The following is an 11900-nucleotide window of genomic DNA, read 5'->3' as shown; positions in this document are numbered from 1 at the left end:
CCTTTGAATAAGAAGACTAAGGAAGGAGCATAATGCTATCCATGATAGCATTATGCATGGTGGGCGGAAAAGCCACCATAAAAGCTCTCTAGGGTGGGGATCCTTGACAGTTCTGTTTGACGATTCATTTGACACATTTGAATTTGATTTGAAATTTTGTGGATTTGTCAGTCTTTATGGAGCTTATTTTATGTTATTTATTATTTATTCTACTACTGATAGTTGTATAAAGGTAGTAAATCTAGATGGAAATTGTTGGCAGAACTTAAATTAACAGTGACACTATCGCGCTGTTTATTTATATTATAGAGGCGGCACAAGCCAGACTCTAGGATGACTGGGTTAGGCAATCTTGCGACTAGTATTCTACCTGTTAAGGCCGAACTGCGACTTCATTAGTCCAGTATACGACTACTCGAACTATCTATCTTAATCTCCAAAACAACAAAGTGAAAAGCCGCCATGCTGTTAACAAGAAAATGTTTCGTTCCTAAAATAGCAATTCCTGCTTTTAACACATTAACTTGAAATATTTATCGAAAAAAGACTCTAAAATAGTTGGTTGTGTAGCGTGCGGTAGATCTCGGCAAAAATTGAGTGAAATAATGGAACAACTTTTCGCTAGTAAGTGACTATATAACATACATACGTACGTGTAGTAAACCAATCATTTATGAAATTCACTTAAATTAACTAAATTATATATTTTTCTTGCATTTTAGCTTTTATTTATTACTTGTCAAAGATTAGATGTCAAACAATTTAGATACGTTAATTTGACTTATCTGCTTCAGTAGCGTATAGGATGTTTGTGTTAATAAATACTTATTATAACTTATCTATTTTTATTAGAATTATAAATTTTTATAACAATTTTTAATAACTACCAACATTTATTCACAACGTAAAATAAAACAACAAATTATTGAGTCTACCCCACGTCTACCCAACATCATAGTTTTACATTTTTTAAATAAAATTAGAACGACACTGATAAACCGGAATTTAAGTCGGCCATATTTGAGGCCCATCGCGGTGTACCTAAGATTTTTGATATGCTCCTTCCTTAGTCTTCTTATTCAAAGAACTATACCTTCCGTTTCTATTCTATACCTTCCGATTGTATTCATGCACGCTATACGTATGCTTCCGTTCCATATCAGTTCCATACTTTTTATTATACAATTTATATCATTACGAAAGTTTCATTTTAAAAATTTATATCTTTTGAAAAAGGCAACAGATTTAATTAAGAGGTGAAAGAATAAATAAATATCAGCAAAATAGTCACAGAGCTGGTACAAATTAAGAACTTGGCAATGCTGTTTCTGATTGGCAATGCGATGAAACCTCTAAGAAGAGCTAGGACCTAGTCTCATACCTATGTAATCTTGACATTACTGTCATTACAACTCGCATACTCAATCTCTAGATGCGGCATCGTTTGCTTTTTCATTACCTTCTATTCTTTGGTGGGCTTTATATGCTCTATCAAAGTGGAAGGGCTTTATTTTCTTTACCTAATTTGTTCAGCTTCTCTCCCAATCTCCTTTATTTTTTTAACCAATATTTTTTTAAAGTAAATCAACTTGTAAAACCTATTTTTACACCGTTTTAATTTTCAAAAATATATTTAACTGATATGTTATTCGAGTAGCGACTCGACCAGACAGCGCGTCTCGCCTACAGATTAGCGCTTTACGATTTTTTTCGTGTGGTTTCTTGACAAAAGCGTTTCTGTGTGCGTAGTAGAATAATTTTCCCGCCTTAAGTGCAGGTAGAAATCCCTGACTTAGGTAGAAAACGTCGGTTTTATTTTTTTCTCTTTAACTCTGGGTGGATCTAATTTTGGTCCTATTTACTTGAGAGTCCATTTTTTACGTTTCACATAAAACTTAGGTTATCTAAAGGTATATAAAGGTTGTAAATGGACTTTTAAGGAGTTGTTAATGTCAAGATTCTGATAGAAGTACAAAATATTTTTTTATATTTATGTCCTTAGTATTTCTAGCTAATCTGGTATTAGAAAGTATCTGAAAGATCTTAAAATATGCTGTCAAATTTCAGAAATATTAATATCATCATTTGCAGCTTATTCGACCATTTCCAATTACGGTGTAGCCTCGCTTACATATTTAGATATACTCTGTTTTTTCTCAGGTAAGATTTCGACAGACGATGACAGAAGAAAAGCAGATGACGTCCCATACCAATCTATTTATTTTACTAAAAAAAGTTTCTAATAATTTTAAAGTTATCTATGGATGGGTTTAAATATAAATCCGTCATGCGTCGTGTCTTGTTGTTTTTAACCAGTTTTATTGGTTTATTTAAAAAATGACAGAATCTCAATATTTCAATTTTATTGGTTTGATGGAACGATGAACGACAAACGGACACCGATGCGTATGAACTCATAGATTTTGTCATTTTTGACGCTTGTCAAAGAATCTTGCCAAATTATGGAGTTATAATTTTGTGTCAACTTTTTGTTAAATACCCTGCGTTTTGGAAGATGATGCATTTTGATTCGTATTATTACGTGTGTTTTGTGTCTTTTGAAGTCAAATGGAGGAAAAATCAAGAGTGAAAATTAACTGTAGACCCAGAGCACAGTTTATGGTTAATACTCGCTGCCCAGGCAGAAAGTCTTATACACCAATGAAGTTGCCATCGATAAAGTTTGTATACCATTTCGTCGTAGATAAGTGCATCGTATATGGTAGAAGGATCAAACTAACCTCATACTAAAAACTGGAGTAGCTGTAAAATATCGACATCACACGATAGGTAAATAATGGATTTTAGTACTACAGAAAAATAATGTCAAAAGGTACTGGTTTAAAAAAATTAAGATTAAAGTTAATTAATCAACCTTTAAGGTATAAAATTTGGTAGGTGTTATTATTAATAAAATAGTTTGTTTTATTTACCTATGTTGTTTTATTTATTCCTGTGGAATATTAAGGTGCGTATTCATTATCCGAGCGAACGAACGAACGAACGAATGAAAGTGCGGTATATTTAGACGGGGACCGAACGCATGCGGCCGTTCGTTCGTTCGTTCGCTCGACCATCCGTTTCGAGTCGGTACATCAAAGGCTTTCACTAGCGAACATTCGTTCGTTCGTTCGTTCGTTCGTGCGGATAATGAATACGCACCTTTACAAATTTGTATTTGTACATAAGTTATATTGATAAATATAATCATAAATGTGGGTAGTTTCATAAAGCTTGAAAGTAAATAATAGTTCTTTTTTATATTTTTTTGGTATGTAGTGTCTTGTTCTTGTTTGTTTTGTATTAACACATACCGTTTTTATTAAATAAAATAACTCGATTACATTTTTTTCAGTTTTGTACAGTTTTTTCACAATATTTTGAAGTAATCACTTGTCATCTTGTCAATCAAATTTTAAATATATCCTGCTATGCGTTCCAGTTGTACCAACTTATTTCTTTGTAAAATAAAATAAACTACTTTGAAATTAAAATGACAGACACATCTATCACTGTCAAGGATCTTCTCGTTGGACAGACTATACTCTCTTTGTAGCTGGGCCCATTAGGGCCGTCATTAAACTGTTGGCCGCCTGGGGCAAGCCCGAAAAAATGCGCCCCCCCCTACAGATAATCGTTTTTTTATTAGTGCGAAGTTTGATCCGAAGAATCAGGTGTGAAAAAAAAATCCTAATGAATCACATCATAGTGTTGAACATAAAATGGCTAGTTTAAATTTCTTAGTTCATAGATTACTTAGTTTCCCACTTTCCAACGAAAGATATGAAATAGAAAGAGATTACATTAGGAATGTAGCTGAGTGTAATGGATATTCTCCTTCACTAGTTGATAAATTAATTAGAAAACGTAGGTATAGGTTAATGATTTCTGAAAATTCGACTTTTCAAGTGGAGAAAGATACGTCTAAATATGTTTCGATACCGTTTGATAGAAAGTTATCCGTGGTCTAAAGGAATTTTAAGAATGTCAATTATAAACTTGTGTATAGTGCTAATAATAAATTACAACAAGTATTAGGTAATTCAAAGGATAAAACACCTCCACTGGAAAGGTCCGGGTATTTATGAAATTTCTTGTAAAGATTGTAATCAGAAATATGTTGGGCAAACTAGAAGATCAATAACTAGATTTAAAGAACATTTAGCTTAGATAAGATATGGTAAACCGGATAAATCTTGCGTTGCCAAACATATTGTCGATGAAGAACATTGTATAGATCTTAATAATTTAAAATTAATTAAACAAGTCTCAAATTACAGGCAATTAGATGCTTATGAAAGCATCAGAATTAATAAATGTAAAGATAGTATGAACAGAGACAACGGTCCAATTCCTTCAAGTTCTTTGTTCCTACTACTCTAGTGGCGGAAATCTAAATGTTAAGGTTGTCGCCCACTAGACCGCGGCGCGACGCGGCGGGGCGCCATGTGGAAATTTCTTTTGTCTGCTTGCCATGTATTTAAATGGACCAACGCACATTAGAGCGCGCAGCGCAGAAGCGCGCCGCGGGATTTCCGTCAAGAAGTCGGAAGACTTCTCTAGCAACTTTTCCGTCTCCCGCGTTTTGACGCGTTACAGTGTCGCGTACTCACAAAGGGAAATAATTTTGCATTCGAGGTCTTTTCAGTTGGCTTTTTGACTAGGAACTAGTGATACGTATCACTGGTAAATTGTATTTTAAGAAGAAATTAAGGCAAATCGATTTTCATAAAGGAATATGATAATTTTTATTTATAGTCTTCCCCTCACTAGAGACAGATGGACAGAAATGCCTTTCTATCATAGATTTAATATAATTGAGCAGGGGTGTAGAGCCAAAACCGGCAATCTCACTTTTTAACAAAAGTGACAATCTCAATTTTAAATTCTAATTACCTAAATATATATAAAAGATCAGGGTTTTTTTTCACCACATAACTAATATACATCAGAATAAATAAAAATTATCAAAAGTATTAGTAATTTGTCTCTTCTGAAAAAATATGAAGAGTAGAATACTCAGTGTTTTTGCTTCTAAAACCCTCAATTAAGGACTGCGTAAAAATGTTTCCTTTATATTTTGTAATACTGAAAAAAAAATGATCTTGTCTTTTATTAAATCTGGAAAAAGATGGTAAAATTTTCAAACTTCTTTCCTTTTTGTTAATCATATGAGTCCAAACTTTTTCCTCACCCCCTCTTTCTCTTCCTCTGTTAGAAGAGCACAAAAAATACGCTTTCGTCCGTACTTGAACTCATTGCTTTAAAAACTAAACTACAGTAAGTAAAAAACACTTCGACTATAACTAAATAGCGTTGCCGCGTTTCAAAAGCGCGCTATAGTGGGCGCAGTTCCTTCGCAGCCGGAAAAAATTCTCTTCCCAGCGCCGCGCTGCGCAGCGGTCTAGTGGGCGACAACCTTTACGCTCGGTGGGCTCTGACTCGGTTGGCTAGATTTTGCCACGCCCACTCGGTGCCCACTGAGCGAGTATATAAACGCTCAACTTGTAGATGGTACTTTAGTTTATAATCATCTGCTGATGATGCTAACATGGTTAGCGAAACGCGCGTCCAGTGTAAAAGTGTTTTGGTGTATTGTGGTGATTTAGTGTTTTTATTTTGCTTTAAAAGGAGCATCACATGGTACCTAACAAGAACAAAAAAAACCTTATAAGGTACATTAGCCAAACCCTTGTTTAAATCAAGGGCCAAACTAACACTTAAAACTAGGTAATATAAATTATTAACAAAACAAAATTCGTAATAAATACATAGACATAATCCTGAGAAACAAAATTCCTAACATGGACATAACATTACAGTTGAGGGTTGGAACCTTTGGTGTTACACAGCAAAATAAAAACACTAAATCATGTGTAGAGAGAAACAAGGTGTATTGTGGTGATTTAGTGTTTTTATTTTGACTAAACTTTTTTCTTTCTATTTTTTTTAAAATCGTCGATGCTTAGACTGTTCGCTTAATCGTTCATGTGTCATACTTGATCTCAGGTAATCCGATTGCCACTGAAACCGGCAGCGTTAATAAGATTCTTATGGAGATGTAAATATTTGGAAAGTTTCCAATCAGATCGTGAATTTTTAAATATTTTAGTGTTTGTTTTGGACAACTGAAGTATTAGAGCAATTAGAGCTAATATCTCGTCCCAAAGCTCTAGGCCATTAATATCATGTTTGTCTCCGTCCGTTAAACAGAGATGAAGATCCATACAATGCTTTGTTATTTCCTCTCGTTGATATTCCTGAGAACTGTGAAGTCATATAAAAACGAAAAATAGCCCGAGTGAGCTTTTAACAACCTTTCCTGGAGAGCCTCATGGATTGTGTCCAGGACAACAAAGAAAAAATCGATTTTAAACTTTTCCTGTGGATCTAAAATTGGCTCATCCACTGATTCATACAAAAACTGTCTAGTTTTTTTTTCTGGGACGAGCTCTAATCTCATTAGTAAAAACTGCTTCAATTTCCAACTCTTCTGCCAGCTCTGTAGCATCCACTAAATTTTTTGACAAAATAGTCGTCGATAGCTTTTAGAGCTTTTGTGGACTCAATGATGTCGAGTTTCTCATTCTGAAACAGTTTACTAGTTGCATTTATACTGTTGGAAATTTCGTACCGAAAATGGCCATTTTTCCAAAATGTAGTAATGACGTACCGAATTTGGTCAAGATGTACCGAAATGGCCGCCCTCAAATTTGGCCGCCTGGAGCAACTGCTCCTCTGCTCCACCCCTCAGGACGGCCCTGGGCCCATTGTTGTCTATTGTTGGCTATGCGGATCCAAGTTATCTCTGCTATTTTTCTAATATCATGGTCCCATCTCAGGTTCGGCCCTCTTCTAGGTCTTTTAATTCCTCGGGAGTACCATGCTGTGGTCCATCTCTTGTCCGTCCTTTTTGCCAAGTGTCCTACCCATCGCCACTTGAGGGATTTGATTCTGTGGATGACATCTATGACCTGGGTCTTTTGTCGTATCCACTCTATTCTTTTTCGGTCTTTCTTGGGTATTTCCAGCACATTTCGTTCCATTAAGCGTTGTGCGACCTGAAGTTTCCTTATAATGTCCAGGCATAGATCATGACTTGTATAATATGATTGGTATAATAAATATGATTAATTTTCTTCCATATCGTTATTGAAATAAACTATATATTTTAAAATCCTTAGACTATTTTTTCCAGTTATTTTTTGGTATCAAACACTTCAAAGAAATGACGGCATGATACACAACAAGCAAAAAATTGTTAAAAAGAAGTCTTTAAAGGATTCTAAAGGTTAAAACCAGAATACGTCGTTGAGATTAGTGACGTGATAAGTGGTCGACTAGACTTACAGTCTTTGACCTTAAAGGCGTCAGAATAAAATCAAATTAAACAAACAACTAAGTCAAACTTGAAAATTTTGAAGCTTTTCTCCCTTTTTCGGTAGCCGATTTTCGAACAGTGTCAGACAATGAACGCCACAAAACCTTTCTATAAGTAGGTGTTCAAATATTAGTCGGTTTTAAAGTGGTTCAAGAACAGAACTGCCCTTTTTGAATAGACTGTTAACTGATGCTAATTGTGGTTCTAAGAAACAGAAAGTTTGTTTTTCTATTTGTGTACAAAAAAAACTTATTCGATTTTTTAGAAACCAGCATAAATAATTTATAAAATTCAATATTTTTATTATACCGGGTGCGTCTCGAAAGTGGCTCACCTCTATAACTTTTTTATTTTTCCAGATAAAAAACAAGATTTGGTATGTTAGTATATGACATAAATTAGGAGTGAATGATGTATTCAATTGTTTTTGATCACTTCCTGTTTCACCAGGAATGACTACAACTTTTGATTTATAAATGACCCCTCGGTATTTTTTTACTTAATTAGAAAATGACACTCTGAATAGAATGGCATATAATATGTCAACATTTGACATTTTCGCATACGGTTTATTTGAAATTCTAGCATGCGGTACATAACGACAATTTAACTCAAAATATCAAGTGTGTGGTACCAAATTATTCGTAAAAAAATGCTTTTTCCAAATATGCTAATGAGCCCCCTTGTTCCATTTGAAAAAACTGAGATATGATTAAAAAATCGACCAGGACATATAATAACAGACCAGCACAAGACACGAAAAACATTAAACTATCATCAAATCTATTTTTTCAATGCTCCTTGATTAAAAATTAGTGTTTTTAACACAGCCGATATCCTATGTTATAGGGCTTGTTTCTCTCTACAATTTTCTGTCTCACAATGTACCGTTTGTGTCCAGGAACAGTTCATAGTTTGATAGTTGTCGATTTTCGAAAGAAATCAGTACTTGCATATTATTTCGTATATTTTTCATTTTATTGATTTTATGGAAAGCACTGTTCATTAAAATGTTGTATCCTATGTTATAGAGCTTGTTTCTCTCTACAGAAAGCAGCTGATCTGGTACGGACATGTAGAGCGAATCAAGATGGTTTGTGTCCAGGAAGAGTTCATAGTTTCATAGTTGTCGATTTTCGAAAGAAATCAGTACATGCATATTATTTCGTATATTTTTCATTTTATTGATTTTATGGAAAGCACTGTTCATTAAAATGTTGTATCCTATTTTATAGGGCTTGTTTCTCTCTATAATTTTCTGTCTCACAATGTACCGTTTATGTCCAGGAAGCGTTCATAGTTTCATAGTTGTCGATATTCGAAAGAAATCAGTACATGCATATTATTTCGTATATTTTTCATTTTATGGAAAGCACTGTTCATTAAAATGTTGTATCCTATGTTATAGGGCTTATTTCTCTCTATAATTTTCTGTCTCACAATGTACCGTTTGTGTCCACGAAGAGTTCATAGTTTCATAGTTGTCGATTTTCGAAAGAAATCACTACATGCATATTATTTCGTATATTTTTCATTTTATTGATTTTATGGAAAGCACTGTTCATTAAAATGTTGTATCCTATGTTATAGGGCTTATTTCTCTCTATAATTTTCTGTCTCACAATGTACCGTTTGTGTGTCCAGGAAGAGTTCATAGTTTCATAGTTGTCAATTTTCGAAAGAAATCAGTACTTACATATTATTTCGTATATTTTTCATTTTATTGATTTTATGGAAAGCACTGTTCATTAAAATGTTGTATCCTATTTTATAGGGCTTGTTTCTCTCTATAATTTTCTGTCTCACAATGTACCGTTTATGTCCAGGAAGCGTTCATAGTTTCATAGTTGTCGATTTTCGAAAGAAATCAGTACATGCATATTATTTCGTATATTTTTCATTTTATTGATTTTATGGAAAGCACTGTTCATTAAAATGTTGTATCCTATGTTATAGGGCTTGTTTCTCTCTATAATTTTCTGTCTCACAATGTACCGTTTGTGTGCAGGAAGAGTTCATAGTTTCATAGTTAGTTCATAGCAAAAATGTCAAAATATGATATGTCATTCTATTCAAAGTGTCATTTTCTATCGGATAAAGTAAAAAAATACCAAGGGTGTCGTTAAAAAATCAAAAGTTGTAGTCATTTCCGGTGAAACAGAAACTGACCAGAAACAATTGAACACGTCAGTCAGTACTGATTTATGTCGTGTACTAACATACAAAATCTCGTTTTTTTATCTGAAAAAATAAAAAAGTTATATGGGTGAGCCACTTTTGAGACGCACCCGGTATAAGTACTGAATTATATTTTGTAAACTCTCCAGTTTAATCGACACCTGGTCCCATTTACAAACCAATTTTGTGTTCCAATAATTTATTTTATTTGAAAAACAGCTATTGCTAAACAATTAAAATTAAAATTTTTATTTAATTCTGCATTTTTTATATTAAACCCTCTGGCACGGCACTGCCCAAATAGCTTTGATGTCAACTGGTAACAATATTGTTCCTGGTTTTATTGTGATCCTTGTATTCTTAAGTTATTGATTGTTACCAATATCAACACAAACAATAAGAATGTATACATTTTCCCATAGTACTGTTGTATTGATTATTTACTTATTACTCAGAAGTTTCAATCTTTTCTGAAGGGAGAGTAAAAAATGAAAAAAAAATATTTAGAGTAAAGAAAATATATCAACGCTATTAACTTCTCATTAATCATTAATCATAGGAACATTGAGAACTAAAAACAACTTCACAAAAAATGTCATTTGTGCATTAGTTCTGGCATTATTTTTTTCTCCGCCAACACCCAGCTGTTCCAATTCCATCTCTGTGGATTTTGTTAAAAGGGGAACCTGACTGATGCTTCCTGCCCTTCTAAGGTGAACTGACATGTGACTTAAGTTCCGACGCGGATGGGAATTTCCTGCTCTGACGGATGTTTAGCCTTTTTTTCTCGTTCATTTCTTTCCCATTTCACTCAGACATAGGCAATTTTTAGAATACCTTCTTTGTATAAGGCGTTAGCTCTGTGTTAGTGGCTATATTTTTCTAATTTTACTGCTTTAAGGAGTTAGTATTATAGGGTTGTTAAAAATGTAGAGAAATATATTATGCTTGAAATTTACACAGTGTGTTTTCTAGTGCCTTTTTGGAGATTTTTTTTGCACTTAATTCTTCAGATATTGTTGCTCAAAGCTGTGTTAAGCCACACTCAAAAATCGAAACACGTGTGCTTTGATTAAGGCTTGATTAAGGTTTGCAGAGCTTCAGCATTTGCCATAAAATAGCGAGCAATTTGTTACAAAACCATATAAATTATACCGGGTGTTGCATCGTCGAGCGGGACATAGGAAATCCCATGTAAATTTTAATAGGGTCAATTATTGGCTTCCCTAATTATTTTAGAGAATAATTCTATTTAGGTTTATTGAAGAGCACTAAAACCCACATTCAAAAGAATAACTTTAGATATTTTTGATTAGCCCGTTTTCGAGTTATCGCCGATTTCTTTTTAAATATTTCTCCTTTCTTATGGCCCTGTATTTATTTATGAGCACCAGTCAAGGTAAAAGATAACTGTCAAATGAAGTTGTCATTTCAGAAATTTATCTATTTAGTGCTTTATTATTATTATTAAAAACTCATACCTACATCTAAAATATTAGCCATGAATTACACTACCGAAGAAAAAGTATTGATGATTAAATGTAATCAAGGAAATAGGTAGTTATCAAACGGTGTCGGACATGCTTGCTGCTCTGTATCCGAATAGACCGATACCTGGAAAATCTACAATCGCAAGGAATATCCAGAGATTTGAGACCAAAGGTATCCTAAAAAATAATTGCAGATGTGAAGCAAGGCAGGAACAAAGAGAAGATGCAAGAAATGATACCGACTTGGAAGTTTTATTGTGCGTGGAAGAGGACGATGGAAAGATCAGCACAAGGAAACTTGAGGATGAAATAGGAATAGATTACACTACAGCGTTTCGGATTTTGAAACGACATAAATACTATTCCTTCAAATATGAAAAGCACCAAGAGCTACGAGATGGGGACGATATGATGAAAAGAGCAAACACGGATAGGGAATTTTTAAAAAACATATGTTTCACTGACGAATGCACGTTTACCTTAAATAATGAACCCAATGTTCAAAATTATCGATATTGGAACAAAGAAAACCAACACAGGTTTGTCGAAACCAGGACGCAATATCCACAGAAAGTAAATGTTTGGGCAGGGATATTCGGACACAATATTATCGGGCCATTATTTCTTACGCGAAATTTAAATGCAGAATATTCTTTGGAACTACTCGAAAATCATATTTTACATGCTTTATATGATGCCGCTAGGGAAAATCAGGAAGTTTGGTACCAAATGGATGGCTGCCCGGCACATAGTACCCTGGCTGTTTGGGAATATTTAGACAATAGTTTTAACGGAAACGTTATTGGCATAAATCATACAGTAAATTGGCCAGCAAGGTCTTCTGATATTTC

Source organism: Sitophilus oryzae, unplaced genomic scaffold, assembly GCF_002938485.1.
Source record: "Sitophilus oryzae breed Bouriz unplaced genomic scaffold, Soryzae_2.0 scaffold_863_pilon_pilon, whole genome shotgun sequence".
In the NCBI taxonomy this organism is placed as follows: domain Eukaryota; kingdom Metazoa; phylum Arthropoda; class Insecta; order Coleoptera; family Curculionidae; genus Sitophilus; species Sitophilus oryzae.
This window is presented reverse-complemented; position numbering follows the sequence as displayed.